Here is a 20,511-nt window from a genome sequence, read left to right as displayed (position 1 = left end):
TACTAATACGTTACTAAATGCAAAACTAGTTACCAAATATAACCGATTACCTCATAATATATCCTCAAAATCATTCTTTTTATTCCATCCCTTCAACCAGTGCTTCATTGCATGGCCTTTAAATATTGCCCAAAGTATGGAAATAGTTTTAACTTACAGAAAAATTTAAATACATACAAAGATAGCAAAGAACTGTGTGATAAACTGTTTTTTGTGATCTGAAAACTCACACCCATGTGGCCAAACTTGTTCCAGCAGACCTGCTGTGCTCCCGCCACCACAGAGCACCTGCTGTGCTCCCGCCACCACAGAGCACCTGCTGTGCTCCCGCCACCACAGAGCACCCACGATGTCATTCCAAAGCAAATCCCAACCGAAACTATCCAGTGTAACTGTAGTGCTACAACACCTAAATATTTTGAAGCCCCTAATAATATCAACTATCTAACCAGTGTTTAGATTTTTCCAGCTATCCCATAAATTTCTAGAGTTGATTCATTCAAATTAGGATTCTCAGGTGACAACACATTTCACCTCATCAATGTGACTCTTAACTTTTCTTTAATCTTGCTCTGTATTAGCTGAAGGATGCAGGCAGTCTTTCCACATTTTAGATTTTGCTGTTCTCCCATAGCACTGTCATATATATATATATATATATATATATATATATATATATATATATATATATATATCTCCTCCTCATTTCCAGTTATTGGGAATTAGTAAAGTAAAGTAAAGTAAAACCTTGGGGCAAAACTATGTCACAGGCTGTAGTTCCTCCCTCCGCAGTGCCACGACCTGCATGACGTGCATGGCATGCACAGCTTTGGGGTTGATCTGACTGGAGTGTCAAGAAAGTGAAGAAAGGACAGGCTATCCACAGAATATTTTAAACTGGATAGGCGTGGGACTCTAACAGTCCAGCAGCAGCCCAGAAACTCAGTAAGTTTGTTACTGAGTGAGAAAGCAGGCATATTATACACATCTGAACAAAGAGGCAAGCATGTTAGCTAAACTCAGGAGGAGGAGGTCTCCAGAAGCAGTCTCAGGTCTCAGTCCTTCGAGAAGAAGACACTATGGCAGTTTCTGCATACACTGGTCAATTGTTCAACTGTTCATAAACTCTTGTACTTGGATCAGACGGGAGCCTTTACCATTGTTCTGAGCCTAACCTGGGGAAGGATTTATCGTGTCCATGGTCTGAAGTCCTTGACATGGTCAAGCCCATGTCAACAAGACACATTCATTCAGGACTTCATCAACTCCCCACACGGCAGTAACTCTTCATTCTCATACACAAGGTGTTGACTCTGATACAGCAGCAACTTTTCATTTATTTATTTATTGGTTGGTTGGATGGTTTATTTATAGGCAGGGCATTAATTCCCAGGCTGGACTCAAATTTGTAGCAATCCCACTTCAGCCTCCCAGGGTCTAGATGACAAGCAGGAGTCACCTGCAATGTTTCTTCTCTTGTTGAAATGGAAGTCAGAGGATAACATGAAGGACTATTCTATCCTGGGGATAGATCTCAGGCAGCAGCCCCGAGTTAACTTCTTAACTGTGCTGCTCCTGTCCACTTTTGCATACTTTAAAATGTGCTTTGTTAAAACCGATTCTTCTGCTGCTGTTGTTAATTTCTCTGATTTATTTTATTTAAGTTTATTTATGCAAATGCGTCTGTGTGTGAGTTCATCACACATGTGCAGATGCCCCTTGCTAGGAATTTCATCTATCATCCTAACATTTTGTGTTTTTCCTTTTAAAGGAATTAAAGTGTGTAAATGAATTGGTTTATATAACTGTTGTTTAATCTTTCTTTCATTCAACTGTAAGTTAATGACAATGAGATCCTCATCTGTCTTGTTCATTACTCTCTAATACTTAGAATGTAACTAAAAGGGGTCCAAGAATAAATTTGCCAACATTAAAATGGTCAAATACTTTAAGTCAGTATTTCTATTTCTAATGAAATAGTGTATACACACACACACACACACACACACGAGCTTTAAGAGATGTTCGATCAAATCATTATCATCTAAAAAATACAAACTAATTACCCAACTGGGAAGACATAAAAAATATTCAACAACATATAAAAACTCTTAAGACACAGGACACATAATTCACAAACCAACAGTGCTAATGCAGAAGAGCACTGGAGGAAGCGCACCCCATGCTGGCAGCGGTTTTCTCTGGGATGTGGGGTGGATCTATGAGGAGTTGGGTTTTTTGTTTCTACTGTCTATTTTTTTGGAGTAGGGACTTCTCTCTGGTATCTGTTCACCAGGAGTCTGGCTCAACATCTGACAAACAAGATGGAAGCCTGGTTATCTTTAAGACTGGGATGGAGTAGTTTAGGAAAATCTCTAAGTCACTTTATAAATAGGCGTTTAATGAATCTTAAGATTTGGACATTTTCAAGTGAGACTAAATCTGGAAAATCCTTGAGGCTTCCTGGGGAACACAGTTTTAAAGGTCTCTTTTCTTTACCCAAGAAAATATTATAATTTGGATCTGAAACTGCCTACTCAAGATTTTTACTTCTCTCAACAATTAATTAGTACCTCCTGTGCAGCACTGTGGCGCAAAAGTACACAGGCGTCCCTTTATGGGAAAACACACAAGACTGGCCCTTTCTCCCCTGGCTGTAAAAACATGCAAAATAGAAATGAGAAGGAAAAGGCACTGTGAAGGGAATAAATGTGAGCTTTTCACTTTCATTCTCTCTTCTCACAGCTCTCCTGACCCCAGCCAGCAGCCTAGACAGCGATCACAGTCTCTTTCAGGAAAATATTTGGGATCAGCTAGAGGAAGGGAACTCAAAGCAAAGGTAATATTACATCAGTATCCAAGTATAGAAAACATATAGTGGGAAACGGGGCTGAAGCTATAGCTGGCACGCAGGGCCTGGCTCAGTTCTCAGCGTCACAAAAACAAATGGGGAAAAGCAAATGGAACAGTGCACACGAAAGACCACCACAAAGGAAACTACAGGGCTTCATAGAGAATTAGAACAATAATCTAAAAATATCAGTTCTCCTAGTTTACAGACTTAATGTCATCTCAACCAAATCCCTATAGCAATATTGAAATTCAAAAGAAAATGCAAAAACAAAAAAAGCCAAAAAAAAAAAAAAACCAAAAAACAAGAACAGACAAAAAAAATCACTCTTGGAAAAGAACAAGGTAGAAGAAGGAGTTGCTTCTCCCATTATGAGGACTTTGAGTAGGCAAAGATCAAAGGACCCATGGAGCAAACACAGCACTTAGAAACACACCTACACATCAGTAAATCTTTGCACATGAACAATGCAAAGATTAGTGGGGAAAGGAGAGTCTTTTTAGTAAATGGCAATCCACTTGAAGGGAAACAGGGGCTTTACTTTGGCTCATACAAAAATTTTTGCAGAAACACAAGTCACAGTGTTTCTGGAAAAAAGGACCCAGTTACAACCAGGTCTGTAGTTCTAGTACTCAGGAGGCTGAGACAGACAACCATTTGTGAACTTAAGGTTACCTTGTACTGTATAGAAAGGCTCTGTCTCAAAACAAACAAACAAACAAAAAGAACAAAACCCCTAAAATGAAACAACAATAGGTGGAAAAAACAAACGACTATATTAAATTTAGAATTCTCATCAAAAGATCCTTTAAGAGGGACTGAGGGTTAGCTCAGTGGTAAAGCGCTTCCCCAGCATCTCTGAGATCCAAATTCAAGACCCCCACCCCACCACACACACAATTAACAACAACAACAAAAGATACAATATGTGCTGGATAGACAGCTCAGAGGTTAAGAGCACTGGTTGCTCTTCCATTGCTCTTCAAAGGACCTATATTTAATTCCTAACACCCACATGGTAGCTCACAACTGTTTATAACTCCAGTTATGGGGGATCGGATACCTTCACACAGACACACATGCAGGTGAGACACCAATGAACATAAAAAAAATAATAAAACCGTTTAAAAAAAGATACTATAGAGAAAAAAAATATATCATCATGGGAGAGGATATCTGCAGACATTCAACAACAGCAATCTTATATGTAGAATATTTAAAGAGCTTTGTTGAGTCATCAAGAAAAAATGAAATAGAAAGATTTAACTTGCTGCTTTATAAAAGAAGAAACCTGCTGGGCGGTAGTGGCGTACACCTTTAATCCCAGCAGAGGTAGGTGAATCTTTGTGAGTTCGCAACCAGCCTGGTTTACAAGAGTTAGTTGTAGGACAGACTCCAAAGCTACAGAGAAACCCTGTCTTGAAAAAAACTGAAAAAAAAAAAAAGAAAAGAAACCCAGGTCAGGTGGTGGTGGCGGCGGCGCAGGCCTTTAATCCCAGCACTCAGGAGGCAGAAGCAGGTAGATCTCTGTGAGTTGAGGCCAGCCTCGGCTACCCAAAAGCTAGTTCTAGGACCAGTTCCAAAGATACAGAGAAACCCTGTCTCTGGGGGGTGGAGGGGGAAGAGGTGACATCTTTATACAGCCAGCAGTGAAGGACTCTGTAAAAAGCAGCCATCCAAGTCTGAGCTTTCACACACTGCTGTAGCTGTACAAACTGTACACTGAGAAATGGTTTAGTATTACTTATAATTACATAGAAAATACACAATGTTCAGTATATTATGAGGTATGCTTGCACACATACCACAATACATAAAGACATCAATAGTGCGGTGTGAAATAAGGAACAATACAAATTCCACAAGTGGAACAGATCTACCTACCTTCCTACCGAGACAGAGTCTCTCTGTGGAGCCCTGGCTGTCCTGAACTGGCTCTGTAGATCAGATTAGCCTCAAAATCAAGAGATTTCCTGCCTCTGCCTCCTGAGTGCTGGGGTTAAAGGTGTGTGTCATCACACACAGCTTGTGAAAGATTTTTAACAAGATTTTACTTGTTTATTTATTTCATTTATTTGTGTAAGGGGGGGTGAGGCAGATTTTTTTGTTTTGTTTTTGTTTTTTTATTGTTTTTTCAAGACAGGGTTTCTCTGTGTAACTTCTGGCTGTCTTGGAACTCACTTTGTAGACCGGGATGACCTCAAACTCACAGAGATCCACCTGCTTCTGCCTCCTGAGTGCTGGGATAAATGCGTACGGCACCACCCAGTGAGACAGATTTTTTTTCTGTTATGGAATAGTTATCCATGAAAACATGTAAGACACAGCAATGAAAATGGCTAAATCACAGATGTGTAGAAGATGATGGAATACTAGTTATGATGATCAAAAGAATAAAAAAAAATCATTTCCGTCATTTATATTTTACCTAGCTGATAGCTAATATTTAGGAATGAATATAGAGTAAGTAAAAGAAGTTTATAATATACTCATTTACTGAGCGCCAGAGCAACTTGAGACCGGAGCATCTCTGAGTTCCAGGTGGACACAGCCCACAGGCTTTTCAATGTGTTCTTTTTGACCTAGACACTAAACTCAAAGAAAATAAAGGAGTGGTATAAAAGCACACACCTTGGACTTTTCTTAGCAACTTTCTCCAGTGTGGCCATCAAAATCTAGGATAAACAAGGGCATCTCCTAAGGTAATGGTCCTCAACCTGTGGGCTGTGACCCTTTGGGGGGGGGGTCACATCAGATATTTATGTTATGATTCATAACAGTAGCAAAATTAGTTATAAAGTAGCAACAAAATCATTTTATGGTTGGGGGTCCCCACAACATGAGAAACTGTATTAAAGGGTCGCATTAGTAAGGCTGAGAATCATGGTTCCAGGGCACCAACTCTTCAGTAAACAGGTATCAGGAGTCTAACTACCAACTGCCCCCAAGGACTCCTACTAATTCACTGCTTTTCCACATAAGACGTTTGAAGAAAAGCCCATCTGAAAAGCCAACCTTTCACTTCTCCACACACAGTACATCTGTGCATATTTCACACTCCAGGACTACCTCTGCTCTAAAATGCCAGGCTCTCTCACATCACAGTCTCTTCTCTGCAGGGGTTTTCCACTTCTGCTCTGATCCTGACCTCCCTGCTAATGTGTAAAACCTAGAAGTGTCTGCTCACCAGTACACCCAACCTCTTACTCAGAATTGGAACGCAATGTAAGGAGGAAGTAGGAAAACAGAGCGAAAGGTCCGAGTTGAGCAGAAAAGGTAGTGTACAGAGAGACGAGGTGGACAAGCCAAGAGAAAGGGCAATAGAGGAAGGCTTTAAAATGTCTACAATGGCTGGCCATGTCAAACCGCATGAAGATCAAGAGGATAATAGACTAGAGGGCCTATTCCATTCACAACAGAAACAGCACTGATGAACGTGACAGGCTGTTTTAGACAAAGACACAGTAGTCAAGTCTCTAGGATGTGAAGAGCAAAGATAATGACCAACAGTGACTCTTGAGAGTCTGAACATGAGGACAGAGACTTTCCTATAGAAGTTCAGACAGACTGACTGAGGATCCCCACCCAAGCCAAACACCTTCAGCTGTCTTCTGAGATGACTTTACTGTCTCTTCATTGGCAATAACTTCCTCTACATAAGCCCTGGCACAGGGGTTTACTTAAGTCTGCTGCCTGTCATCCTTCACTCCATTCCTCCTCCCTCAGAGGAACATTATCCTTACTCCCCAAACAAGGCAGAGACAGCACCACAGGACTCATCTCCACAGGAACCCCATCTTTTCTATTGTATTAAATTTATTTCATTTATGTGTGCAGGTGCATGAGGCCAGAAAAGGGAGTCAGATCTCTCAGAGCTGGTCCCATATTGCTAGGATCCTAACTCGGGTCCTCGGGATTGTGCAGCATGCATTCTTAAGCACTGAGCCATCGCACTAGCCCCCTTCTATTTTTCGCTATTTCATCTTTCCTTCTAGATGAACTTTTTCCATTATCAAATAAGTAAGCTGACGTCACTTCATCCAGGAACAGGGGATTAGAAATGAGAAAAAGAGGGGGCTGGAGAGATGGCTCAGAGGTTAAGAGCATTGCCTGCTTTTCCAAAGGTCCTGAGTTCAATTCCCAGCAACCACATGGTGGCTCACAACCATCTATAATGGGGTCTGGTGCCCTCTTCTGGCCTTAGACATACACACAGACAGAATATTGTATACATAATAGAAATGAGAAAAAGAATACACAAAAATATTGTGGGGGCCCCTTCCCAAACAATCTGCTAAAAACTATAAATGTAAAAACCAGTTGTTCCAGCCAAGTTTGGTGGGACATGTCTTTTATCCCAGCACTTGAAACAGAATTTTTAGGAGTTCAAGGCCAGCCTGGTCTACACAGGGAGCTCCAGACATGCCAGTGATACACACCTAGACCCTGTTTTAAAACAAAACAAAAAAGCCAGGCGGTAGTAATGCAGGCCCTTAATCCCAGCACTTGGGAGGCAGAGGCAGGCGGATCTCTGTGAATTCGGGGCCACCCTGGTCTATGGAGTGAGTTCCAGGACAGGCTCCAAGCCACACAAAGAAAACCTGTCTCGAAAAACCAAACCAAACTGAAATAAACAAGCAAACAAACAAAAAGTTGTTTCCCATTAGGAAAAAGTAATAAAACATTCATTTATCCACCCAATAAGTTCTTGGATTCCACAGTAAGTCAACAATCAGCCATGTATCAATGAACAAAATAAAGTTTCTGCCCTTATAAAATGTACCATCAAAAGAAATAATACAAATAAAAAACACACACAAAAGACAGGTGAGTGTAATGGGAGGTGTTCTTCAAGAGAACTTGGGGAGGGAAGGACTCCCTGAGGAAAGATGTCTGTGCAGTACAGTACAGTTTCTGTGTTCAAGAACAAGAGAGCTGAGGAAGGTGGGTATTAGTGGCATAGCACTAGCCTAGCATGCAGGAGGCCTTGAGTTTGGCCCCCAGCACTACAAAAATAAGAAAGGAGAGAGGAGGGAGTGGGTAAGGGAGGCTGAATAGGATGGAAGGGAGGAAATAAATAGCAAAAAAAAAAGTCAGTATAGATGGACCAAAGAGGCAAGAAACCAAGCCACAACATAGAAATGTAGTTTGACCATCAGCGTCTCGGGAAGGCATTGTAGGATTTGGGGAGTGGGACAATACTGGTATCGACTTCTAAAGGCTCACTAGCATTGCTGGATGGAGAGTCTGATTACAGCAGAGGTGAAGAAGGGTGATGATAAAGGGCAACTGAGTAAAGCAGAAGAAAGGGGAGCACTAACTGAAGTGTGGCTCGGGAAAGAATCTAACTATATATTTACATGATCTTTCTGGAGAAGCTTGTAAAAATAGGCTAAGATAGTACAGAAAACATATGACCAGACATAAAACTAATTAATGGACAGAAAGAGGCACAAAACATCACATATTTAAGTTATTTTTAATTACATTTGCTTATTTGGTGTGTGTGTACATGTATGATGTATGATACATGTATGATGATCAGAGGACAACTTGTGGGAGTTGGTCCTCTCTCCTTCCACCATGTGGGTCCTGGGGATTGAACTCAGGTTCTCAGGCTTTGACAATTGGTGCCTTTACCTACTGAGCCATGCCATTAGCCCAAGACCCATATATTTTTAAATATAAATTCTCCACATTTTCTTATAAATTATATAGTTTAACCCAGAATCCCAAGAGACACACCAAAAGAAATGAGTTTTACAGAAGCATGAATCATAGTAGCCCTATATTAAAAACACTCCAAATGTTTACCAACTGTTTAGAGAAACTGCAGTCACAAACAACAAAGATGAACTTCAAAGATGCATCAAAGCAGCCAAGAAAAGACATACAGGATGATTCTGTTTCTAGATGAAGTATGAAACCGAGTACAATGTCAGCACAGCAGATCAGACTCACTGACTCAGGAGGCTGAGGCAGGACTGTTTAAGCCCTGAGTTTCAGGTAGCCTAGGTAACAAGGTGACACCACCATCTCCAAATAAATAAACAAAAAGAGCAAAGTGAAACTAGCTGATGACATCAGACACCAGAATGATAATTTCCTGGGAGCAGAGGGAAAGAAGCACTGGTTGGAAAGAGGCACAAGGGAGCTGGGTTTTTTGTTTGTTTCTGTTTGCTTTTCGTTTTGGTTTGAGACAGGGTTTCTCTGTGTAGCCCTGGCTGTCCTGGAACTCACAGAGATCCTCCTGCCTCTGCCTCCAGAGCCCAGTGGGAGCTGGTTTTTGGCAATGTTTTATCATTTCTTCAGTTGTAAATACTAGTTACAAACAAATGTGTTTAAACTGTGACAGCTCAATAGAGAAGACACATGATGCTGTATTTCAGCAACAAGCAGTGTGCTGAACCTTACTTTGAAGTACATCACACAAATAAGATGGACTGATAAGAGAGATGGACAAATATACATGAAGTGTTGGAGGGAGAGCTCAGCAAGCTGGCACATACCTGTAATCACAACACTTAAGAGCCTAAGGCAGGAGGATCAATAAGGCCAGCCCAATTCATACAATGAGACCCAGTTTAACTCCCATTTCTTACCCTCTTAAGAAAGTCAATGGTAGAGGGCTGGAGACAGCTCAGTGGTTGAGCACACTTGCTATCTGTCTTAGCTACAGTTATGCTGCTGTAAAGAGACACCATAACCAAGGCAACTCTTATAAAAGAAAGCATTTAATTGGGGCTTCCTTACAGTTTCAGTAATGGTATTTAGTTTACAGTTTAGTGATGGTGGAAAGCATTGGAGCACATAGACACAGGGCTAGAGAAGTAGCTGAGAGTTCTACATCTAGATCCATAGGAAACAGGAAGAGAAAGGCACTGGGCCTGGCTTGGGCTTTTGAAACTTCAAAGCCCGCCTCCAGTGACATGCTTCCTCCAACAAGGCCACAGCTCCTAATCCTTCTCAAGTAGTGCCACTCCCTGATGACTAAGTATTCAAATATATGAGCCTATGGGTGCCATTCTTATTCAAACTACCATACTGCTCCTGCAGAGGATCCAGGTTCAGTACCAAGTACTGACATTGTGGTTCACAACCATCTACAACTCCAGTTCCAGAGGATCTGATAGCCCTCTTCTAGTCTTTGAAGACACCAGGCACACATAGGGCACATCCATACATGCAAGTAACACACACACACACACAAATAAATAAATAACAGGTAGTGGAGAACAAACATGCTCATTACAAAACTCTATTATGTATTTTAACATTTTTTGAGAAAAATTATCTCTTTTGTTGCTCTTGTTTTGTTTGTAGAAAATAAGTAACCTTAAAGTCATGGGAAATAGCTGGGCAATGGTGGCACATGTCTTTAATTCCAGCACTGGGGAGGCAGAGGCAGGTGGATCTCTGTGAGTTCAAGGCCAGCCTGGTCTACAAAGTGAATTCCAGGACAACTAGGGCTGTTAAACAAAGAAACCCTGTCTCAAAAAAACAAAAACAAAAATAGAAACGAAAAACAAAAACAAACAAAAAAATCATGGGAAACTTAAAGGGTAAGAACAGCCAAAATAATTTAAGAAACAGAGAAAGGCTATTAGGTAAGACTAATTAAAACAACATATCAACACAGAAGATAGAGATAAGGCTAGTATTCTGAAGGGAAACTGCAGTGATTAAGAGATTCAATCACAAAATACATATACTACTAACTCATAATGCAAATATTAAATAATAAGCATAGGTTGTAGAAGAACATAAGAGTTCCTGACCTAACAATGATTCAACTTAAAATTTTTTGACTTTACGGTGGTGCAAAATCAGACCTATGTCACCACCCTATTTAAGACTCTACTAGCAGAATGTTGGGCCATTCTGTTCAACTGTAGTCTTATGATCTTCCTGAGCCTAAGTCAGGTGGGGTTATAGGCTAGGCTGTGACATGTAATGGTTGGATGTGAAATGTTCCTGACAGGCTCAGGTGCCTGACACTTGATCCTCAACTGGTGATGCTGTTCTGTGGATACTCACCAAACATTTGCTGAACTGATGAATTAATGGACAGAATGGGTTGGAATCAGCAGAGTAACAGGAAGGAAAGTTAAATCAGCCACAGTAACCATGCTAGGAAATGTTGGATTCAACTAAAATAAGCTGTTTCTCTATTTACAAGAAATATTTAGTTGGGTGGTGCATGACTTTAATCCCAGGCAGAGACAAATGTATCTTTGAGTTTGAGGCCAGTCTGGTCTACAGAACAAGTTCCAGGACAAGAAGGGCAACTCAAAAAGACCCTGTCTTGAAAAACTAAAAGAAAAAAGGGGGAGGGGAATTATTAAGACAAAAAACTTTCACCAGACATGAAGGCAAGGATCTATAAAGCCATAAACATGGAGACTCTGGTGAAATCAAGCAACGTAGGAATCTCTAAAGGACTCACCATTCTTCCGCTCACTGAGTGGAGGCAAATTAGGGTTCCTGCCAGGATGGAGGCCCAGGGTCAGCTCGGGCTGCAGGGACAGCTCCTGCAGTTCATTGGCAACAGCTTCGCTCTGGGGGCTGGGGGCAGCAGACAGGGACAGGAGCACTGGTTCATCATCATTTTCGCCAGCCCCTCCTCCGTCCAGCCCATTCACAGCAATGACGGAAGGGGGCAGGCACACCACACTGGAGAAATCCACTTTGGCTTTCGCGATGGTAACCTAGAAAATGGAGGAACACACCAAGTTTAGATGACACAATGAAGACACTGAACTGCTGAGCGTATATAAAATACAGATGTTCTAGGTTACGGCACTAGCATACCATCAACAAGTTCAAAAATTTAAGACAGCATTTCTACATAGTTCAGGCAAAGCTCCAAATCGTGATGTTCCTGCCTCAGCCTCCAGAATGTTTGGATTATAGGTGTGTACTGCTGCAACCAGTTTAAAAGGTTTTTGTAAAGTAAGTGAGCATGGTTATCAAACTCTCAGAGTGCGGACTTCCAAGTTTTGCTACTGTCTTCAATTAACTCAGAAGGACAACATAGTTAAAAGTAACACACATACACATATAAAGGGTTAAAAGGAAATGTTAATCAAGGAGAAATAACTGAAATAAACATCACCTTTCAACAACTAAGAGAAAGTATCCTGAGAAACAACAGACTGAATAGCCAGAAGGCACTGAATTAGCATAATGCATCATCCTATCTAGGATAGGGAATTAGGAAAACTACTTTGTAAAGGAATACAGAGATATCTGCCTGGTGATAGGTATATTCAATCACAGTACGCAGAACTAGCATATTAAACACAAAACTCCCATTCACCGCCTTTCTTGGAGGTTCCACAGGAGAGCTTGATGTGTAGCCAGGCTGCAGATAGGGAGGCTAAAGGGCACCCTAATCCTTATCTTTTGTTTTGAGACTGGGTTTCTCTGTATCCCTGATTGCCCTGGAACTCACAGAAATCTGCCTGCCTCTGCTTGGCCTCTCAAGTGTTGGGATGAAAGGCATGGGGCACCACAACCAACTCATTTTTCTTTTTGTTTGTTTGGAGACAGGGTCTCACTTTGGAGCCCATGTTGGTCTTCAGCTCTCAGCTCTTCTGCACAACTGCAGAATGCTGGGACCACAGGTGTGAGTTATTACACTTGGCTAGACCTTGGGTTTTTGTCGTTAATTTGTGTCCTTGTTCTTTTGGGACAGGGTCTCCTTTAAAAACCCAGACTAGCCTGGAATTCACAGTAACCTCGCACCTCAGCATCCTGAGGTGTGTTCCATCAGGCCAGGTTTGACTAGAAGTTTTAATAAGGGAAAACGGGGTGCAGTTAACAGATGTTAACAGTACTGAGTACAGCGAACAGAGGATCTGAGTTCCGTGTCAGCATCCAGGTCAAACAGCTCTAACTGCCTAGGACTCCTGATTCAGAAAATCCAATGCCTCTGGCCTCTCTGGACACCTGAACTCATGCGTGCATACCCCACACACATACAGAAAACTAAAAATAATAAAAATTAAAATAAAAATAGTAAACTTGACTTTAAAAGAAAAATAAATAAATAAACACAAAACTTCTCTTTTCTGTGCTGAAAGCGTTTTCACACACACCGTGAATGTTTCTAAGATCTGTTGGCTTTCTGCAAGAAATGTGGCAAGCACCAGCCCTAAAAAGTGATACAGTCCAAGAAGAGCAAGGATTTCCTGTGTGCCCAGGGCAAGCTAGAAAGAGAATGGTTACAGTGGGAAGACCAAGCCTATCTTCCGAAAAAAAGTTAAAGTCCCAAGACTGGGTTAAGGCTGAGTGTGTTGCGTCTAATCGCAGATCTAGGAGAATGCTGGCTAGTAAGAAATTTGAGCATTCTGAAGAAAGGGCCAAGTGATCAAGTTATAAGCAGATTTTATAATGAAGACAATAAAAGCACAAACTTTTACTGAAACAAGACAAAACAAAAAACTCCTTACAGAATTAAAAGATCTTTTAAAATGGCAGAATAAAAAATAATAAAAATAATTTTGTTTTAATAACCAAGAGTCTACAAAGCGGTCTATACCTGAAGACCAGGAGATTGGAGCACTAAGTCCAGGAATTAAGACCATCTTGAGCAACATAGAAAAAAAACCCAACCCTGTCTCCAACAAATCTGAGAGACAGTAAGTAAATAAACAAAGAATTGGTTAGGGACATCAGTGAGCGACAGGACACTTACCAATGCATGTAAGTCACTAGGTTCACTCAGTACCACAAAAACAACAAAGCCAAGACAAGCAAACACGGAACAAAACAATATACACAACTGAGAAGTATTTCCAACAAACGAGACTTGATGGCTGCATCAGTTAAGAACACATGCATTCTCTGAATACTGTGTTATTAAAAACCATTTTAAAGTATTTTGAATGTGGAAATGTTGACTCTAAAATTATTTGAGTAAGATATTAAAAAAGCACAAGAATTATATTAAAACATAAGAGATTTTTGTTTGCTTATACTACTAAGTATTAACAATTAAGTTTTAATCTTCTCTTCTGCCCTAGATTAACATATTTTAAAATCAGATTAAATTGTATGCATTTATCATGTACACATTACACCTCAAAACACATACACATTATAAAATGCTTGCTTACTTTCTTATAGATTCCGAGTTTTTCTAGAATACTCAGATTGTTTTTGAATGAAAAGGTGATGTTTTAGTATAGAAAAGGAAGCCAGTATTCCTTTGATTCTACAGTAAGGATTTTAGAAACCAATAAAATATTAAACATTCATCAAATTAAGAAAGGCAGTGTAAACTAAAAAGCCATCACATTCTACCCCACCTTCAAGGAACAATGTATCTGCTGTGGGGACTCTTACACTTTGGGGGAAGGAGACAAAACCATCTATGCCCTCCTCATAGATCACAGAAACCCAATTCCAGTTCTGCCAAGTCTAACTTGGGGAACCAATAAGTTTATTGGACTTACAGAGCTCGGATGAGGAGCTGACTGCTCACAAGGTGACCTCAGACAAGTCTCACTACTGGAAATTCTCACACCAGCAAGGATGACTTCCCCATAGTTGCGTACACAGGAGCCTGCCCACTTGGTTAACCCTCTGCCATCTATATACTCCAGCACCTTCAGAAACCATGAAGCTACAAGCAATTAGGGAAGAATTACACACAAATAGCCAGGAGGTTCAGGAGGGAACAGACAGAACCTCAGGTTCCATGACTTTCCCTGCCTCTCCTATGAGGGAACACCAACAGTCAACAGGTGTGGTCTTGAGAGTCATTTCCAAATGTTCTAGTTAAGATGATGGCTGTCATGCTCTGGTCATAGCTACACAATAGGTTCAAACCAGGCAGTGGTTCTGGTTTGGCAAGTGCTTCTACCTGCTCATTCACACACACACACACACACACACACACACACACACACACACACATATATATATTATATATATATAATTTAAATACAAAATGGAATTAAAAAGGTAAAATGAGAGCAATGAGGATGGAATATGACATAATTAAAACCAAAGAATTTAAAGGTCAACTTGGGCAACATAATATTACCTACAGCACCTTCCTGAAAGACAGGCTGTGGGGGGTAGCGATCAAGTGAACACAAGAATCAACTCTTCCAACTCACTGAGTTTAAAAGAATAAAATTATATATGCTTTAAAATGTTTACTTTTCACTTCTAAAATGACTAGAAAATTAACAGTATTGTTGGAATTCTGAGCTTTGACGCAGATGTGTTACCATCCCAAGATACAATAAAGATCTGTCCTACGGCATCATAATATTGTCCTATTAAAACATGAAGTAGACTGGTATGAGTCCATAATTCTGGCATTCATTTAATATATATATATACATATATATATGTATATATATCCAATATCTTCATAAAATATTTAAAAGAAACTTTGAGGAATGTGTCCCCACCAAAGTCTAGTGCTAGACATAAAAGAAAAGAGAGGGTCAGCTTTTGTTTAATGAGATGGGAGGTGAGGGTCTGGCTATGTTGCCTTGGTGGGCCTTAAATTCAATCCTCCTGATTCAGTCTCTCAAGTAGCTTAGATTACAGGTGTGTGGCACCTTAGATTACTCCTGGCTAGTTTTTTATATTAAAGCAAAAGTGTGTTCCCAGAACACAGATTACTAAGGGATCAGACTTCGTTGTGACTTGGATTGTGACTGTGCCTTTTACTACCTAGAGCAAAAGAAAGAAAATTGAAAGACTGTTTTAACAACTTCTTTCAGATTTTAGTGCTTTCACTTTCTGTTTGTTTTGTTTCGTTTTGTTTTTAAGAAAAATAGGGTTTCATGCATCAGAGGCTGGCCTCAAATTTGTTATGTAGTAGAGACGACCCTTGAACACCTGACCCTCCTCCTCAGTGCTAGAATGCAGGCCTACAACTACACCATCAGTTTTGTGCAGTACTAGAGGATCAAAGTCAGGGATTCATGCATGCTAGGCAAGCATTCTATCAAATGACATAAATTCCCAGCCCTATTGATCCCCCATTCTGATTTTAACAGCTTAAAAATGAATAAAAATCCATATTTATAAAACCATTAAGTGTTTGAAATAAAACATCACTTAAAATTTTACATGTATACTTTACTGTTGTGTGTTTAATTGAGTAAATTACATGCTATGGTGGCATTTTTTCAGGTTTCGTGATGTAGCCTTTAAAATACCCACATCAGAGTAACCCACAATAACATTTTCACAAAGGCCACGAGGCAGCAAGATCAGATGAAGGTACACAAACAAGAACACAGAACAAGCTGCTGAAGCTGAGCAGTATATTACCTTTTTTACATTTGTGTATGCTTAATAACATTCTGTTTTTAAAAAAAATAGATTTTATGTGTATGAATGTTTTGCCTACATGTATGTATGTGCACCACATGCACACCTGGTGCCCGTGGAGGTGAGAAGGCATCAAATCCCCTAGAAGTGGAGTTAAGAATGTTTGTTAGCTGGGCAGTGGTAGCACACATCTTTAATCCCAGCACTCATGAGGCAGACAGATCTCTGTGAGTTTGAGGCCAGCCTGGTCTACAGAGAGAGTTCCAGGACAAGCTCCAAAGCTACAGAGAAACCCTGTCTCGACACCCCCCCCCCCCCACAAAACAAAAGAACGTTTGTGAACCACCATGTGGATTCTGGGAACCAAACCCAGGTTCTCTGCAAGAGTAGCCAATGCTCTTAACAGATGAGTCATCTGTCCGGTGCCCTTGATAATGTTCTAATATTTAAAAATTTTAATCTCATTTATTTGTTTGTGTGTGAGGAAGGGTACATGCCACAATGCACTTGTGGGGAACCAGAAGACAACTTGCTGGAGTCCGTTTTCTCCTGCCAAACTGTGGGAATCCTGGGATTAAACTGAGGATCAGCAGCAAGTGCCTTTGACCTACTGAGTCATCATACTGGCCCCATTTTAATGTTTACATATGATTCTGGGAGCCAGAAAAATGTTTTGTGGTTAAGGACACTGTGGGGGCTTGAAAGAGAATGAACACACAGGCTCTAGATTTTAATGTTTGGTCACCAGGGAGTGGCCCTATTTGAAAGGATTAGGAGTTGTAGCCTTGTTGGAGGAAGTGTGTTTCTTGGGGGGGGGGTGGACTTCCGGCTTTCAAAAGCCCAAACCAGGCCCAGTGTCTCTCTGTTTCTGCTGCCTGTGAATCCAGATGTAGAACTCTCAGCAGCCATGTCTCCTGCGCACCACTGTGTTCCCTATCATAAGGATAACGGACTAAACCTCTGAAACAGTAAGCAAGTCCCAATTAAATACTTTCCTTCATAAGAGTTGCCATGATCAGCTGGGTGGTGATGGAGCACTCCTTTAATCCCAGTACTCCGAGGCAGAGGCAGGCAGATCTCTGAGTTTGAGGCCAGAGTGAGCTCCAGGACAGCCAAAGCTATACAGAGAAACCCTGTCTCAAACACCCTCTAACCCCACAAAAAGAGTTGTTGTGGTCATGATGTCTCTTCACAGCGACAGAACAGGGACTAAGACAGATACTGCAACCATGAGAACTAGAGTCCAGATTTCAACATTGATATAACAAGCCAATCATTGGCACAGGCTTTTACACCAGCTCCAAGCTGGGGGCTTGCTGGCTTCCAGTCTAACTGAGAAAACACAAGCCCCAGGTTCATGGTATCTGTGTACGTGTGCATACACAAATCATATACACACACGCTTGTGAACATCCATATACACAATCAATAATTCAAACAAAGCTTCAGTGGTAGAGCTCTAGTCTACCATGCTTGTGGCACCCTAGGTTCAATCATCATATTGATTATAAAAACCTTTCACGGGCAAAGGGAAGACTCAGTGAAGAATAAAGGAAGGTTACCAGAAACAGACCAGAAATCGGTGAAGGGCAAGCAATGGCAAAAGAGAAAGAACTTTAGCATAAAATATATACAGGGGCTGGATGTAGTGGCTCACACCTTTAATGCCAGGCCTTGAGAGGCAGAGGCAGGAAGATCTCTGTGAGTTCTAGGACAGCCTGGTTGACAGATTGAGTTCCAGGGAACAGCCAGGGGTACAAAGAATCCCTGTCTTGGGGGAAAAAAACACATACATACATACATACATACATGGATTTGTGTCTCTAGAAAATACTCTCTACTCATTTTCAAATAGTACAGAAAATCCCAATACAGTATGACAATGTAGAGACAACACCAAAAATTGTATAGGGGCCATCAATACAGATCAAGTGTCCCTGTTAGTTCCTAAGCATCCCTAGATTGAATGTTTCAATGTTGAAAGTTTATAAATCTACTGAATCCAAGACCATTTTCAGGTCTGCTGCTTTATGCATGATCAGCAGCAGCTAGAACAAAAACAACATGGGGGCAGGGTGATCTCCCACAACCCATCTGTTCCCTATCTTGATTCCATTTCATCTTTCCCTACCCAGCCCCACCCCCTTCAGGCTGCACGCCTTCTGTCTATCTCTCCCAAGCAATGTATGTACCCAGAAGCCAGAGCACAAAACGTGTCCGGGAATGTAAGAGCTGGGGGAGACAGCTGACACTCTAAACACAAGTAGGAGATGAGCAGAGTTTGTGTGCTCAATGACAGCATTGGTTTCATACAACCAAACGCTATGGTTCTTCAGAGGACGGAACAATTCTTTTGATTATTAAATTTTCTGCATGAAAATTTTTAATCAATTAGACTTACACTTTTAACATATTTTTAAAAGACAGTATATCACTCCATAAAACTGTATCTAAACACATGTTTAGGCATGTGTATAAAATTTGTATAAATGTATAAAATGTACAAATTTCATATGTATAAAATCTGGCATGAAGGACGCAAATGAGCTTAAATATTTTGTGGGAGTTTACTGGAGACTGTCTCGGGTCACAGAGAAGATGAGGAAAAAGTTTCAACTAACTGCCCACACCCTATCACTTCTAACCCTATCTATCCTTTGTGTATATGACTTAACTACTAAGGACTTCTAGAGGTAAATGGTCAAGAAACTGACTTTATCTTGGAAATCATGAAAAACAAGCAATACAGGAATATCAGCTTAGCACAATGGCACACACCTGTAATCCTAGAACTCATGATTCTTCAATAAATGTTTATAGAGTATACTACCTGCCAGGAACTGTAAAAGATCTTAGAGTTTAGAGCAAAGAAGATAAAACTCCTGTCCTCAGGAAACTTATACTCCTCCAGGAGAAAGGACATGAAGAGAAACAGACAGGAGGATAGACAAGGGATAGCCTAAATCAGAAATCTGGTTTGGCAAACCACATGCTCAAGTACAGAAGCTTTATAAGATGAAGTCTCTAGCCTTAGAAAGCTAGAAGTGGCATTACTCATGTTTAACAGATTTAGCACATCTGAGAATTAGTATGGAAAAAACGAATTAGGAGGAAAGAAAAACTATACTTAAGATAATACACATAATGTATACTGAGATCCTGAACTCAAGTAGTAATATAGAAGGAAACTGGCACACAGTGTTCTCTGAAGAGAGTAGCAGCTCAAATCTATTGAATTAATGTTGAGTGAACAAGAGATGCCTTTTATGGGAAATGATGTGTATATATTTGATTGCAAGAGATGATGTAGAAGGAAGTGTCAAAGACCTCAACAGCTAGGTGTGGCGGCACACACCTATGCTCCTAGAACTCAGGTAGTCTGGGAAACGAAAAAGATAGGGGGAATTTTATCTGAGGAAACAAAACTGATTTTTTACATTGAGTCCAGGGTCCAAGACCAAGCTATAAAAATGTCATTTGAGTGTCCTTTAAGTATGAGAATAGGAAAACATGGAAATGAAGGCAGTACAAGAGAAATTATAGAGAATACAAGAACAGAAGAGAGGAGCTGAAGAGATGGCTCAGCAATTAAGAATGCTTACTGCTCTCACAGAGAACCTAGGGTTTGGTTCCACCTTGGGCAAAGCACAAGTTTCTGTAACTCTAGTTCCATGGGACCCAAGAGGGTTTCCATGGGCACCTGTATGCACATGGAGCACATAAACTCACTAAAGCATGTATATAAGTAATTTTTTTTTAAAAAAAAGAATAACCTTAAAAGAAAAGAAACAAAAGAGAACAACAAAAAAAAGTAGCAAGGCTTTAAGAATAAATCAAGGTATAAAACTGCAGAGGGGATATTTAGGTTAATGTTAGCTAGTTCATAAATTTGGAACAGAATGGCTAAGGGAGTGAAAATGTTATCAAAGTAGGCTCAGTTGAAAACTCAGGGATTCCCAACCTCCAATTGCCTACTCTAGGCTTTCAGGCCATCGCTGCGACTCCTAAATTATCATACATAGTCAAATATCTAATTACATATCAACACTGTCTGTTCATACTATTTTAGAAGGGCAATAAAGCCATAACTTTATAATGCTGAGGAGCAACCAGCTGTCCCCAAACTTAAACACACAAGTAAGCTTCAGGGCTTATATAAGGGGCATAAACTCACCAGCTGGACGCAGCAGAAATAAATAAAAACAGAAGAGAAGTTAACTATATACTTCATTCCCAAGCTCAATCCCTGTCTTACTGACTGTTCCTCAGCCTCACTCCCATCAAAGTCCATCCAGGCATCACAGCTTACAGTACAATCTAGAGGGGTTAGTAGGCAAGGCAACATTCTCTCTAGACTG

General features: G+C 40.5%; 1 protein-coding gene across 1 annotated transcript in view; it reads right to left on the bottom strand.

The window, feature by feature from the left end:
* Mrtfa (myocardin related transcription factor A) overlaps positions 1–20,511 on the bottom strand; it is a 178,790-nt gene that overhangs the window by 101,146 nt on the left and 57,133 nt on the right. The window contains exon 2 of the mRNA XM_048454715.3: positions 11,298–11,559. The gene's annotated coding sequence lies outside the window, so the exon portion shown is untranslated. The remainder of the gene's footprint in view (positions 1–11,297; positions 11,560–20,511) is intronic.

Source organism: Myodes glareolus, chromosome 19, assembly GCF_982192425.1.
Source record: "Myodes glareolus chromosome 19, mMyoGla1.1, whole genome shotgun sequence".
Lineage (NCBI taxonomy): Eukaryota > Metazoa > Chordata > Mammalia > Rodentia > Cricetidae > Myodes > Myodes glareolus.
This window is presented reverse-complemented; position numbering and strand designations above follow the sequence as displayed.